Below are 780 nucleotides of genomic sequence, written 5' to 3' on the forward strand. Positions count from 1 at the left end.
AGACTAATAAAGACCCCAAACACTATTTTATCTTATAGCCAGGCACCATGTAACTTCTTCACCACACTTTGCTATAGCACAGAGCATCTTCTGCGTTCCCTTCAGGAGAGCAAGTATTGAACATGGCCATGAGGTAAGAACTACGTTTTCTTAAAGTGGAGCTAGGTTTTAGTGCAAACCTAAATCCCATTCCTGGATCTATGTGGCTTTTTTGTTTGTTCGTTTATTTGAATCTGCCTTTGGCTCCCTTTGGAGACCTCCTTGTTAATTTATTGTAGAGAATCTTATTGATCATCTATCTCCCTCTAACATTAACATTTTCTGTTAATATTATCATTGATGAGCACCAGGCAATATATATTTTTAAATCACTGGTGATGGAGGGATATTGAACGATGTAACCTAACTCCATATTGTAACACCTGAAATAAATCCTTTTTTGGCTAGACAGTATTTACACAGTGGGAGTTGGTTTTCAGGAAAAATTTACAATAATATTCACTGAGAATGTCAGTCTTAGGTTTCCCAGAATAATATATTACCTTTTTTAAGTTTTATTAGGGGCTCATACAACTAATATCACAATCCAAACATACATAATTGTGTAAAGCACATTTGCACATTCATTGCCCTCATCATTCTCAAAACATTTGCTCTCCACCTAAGCCCCTGGCATCAGTTCCTCATTTTTCCCGTCCCTTCCTGCACCCACTCCCTCCTAAACCCTTGATAATTTATAAATTATTATTTTGTCATATCTTGCCCTGTCTGACGTCTCCC

Source organism: Echinops telfairi, unplaced genomic scaffold (genome assembly GCF_000313985.2).
Source record: "Echinops telfairi isolate 266 unplaced genomic scaffold, ASM31398v2 ScPeMD7_6080;HRSCAF=6971, whole genome shotgun sequence".
Lineage (NCBI taxonomy): Eukaryota > Metazoa > Chordata > Mammalia > Afrosoricida > Tenrecidae > Echinops > Echinops telfairi.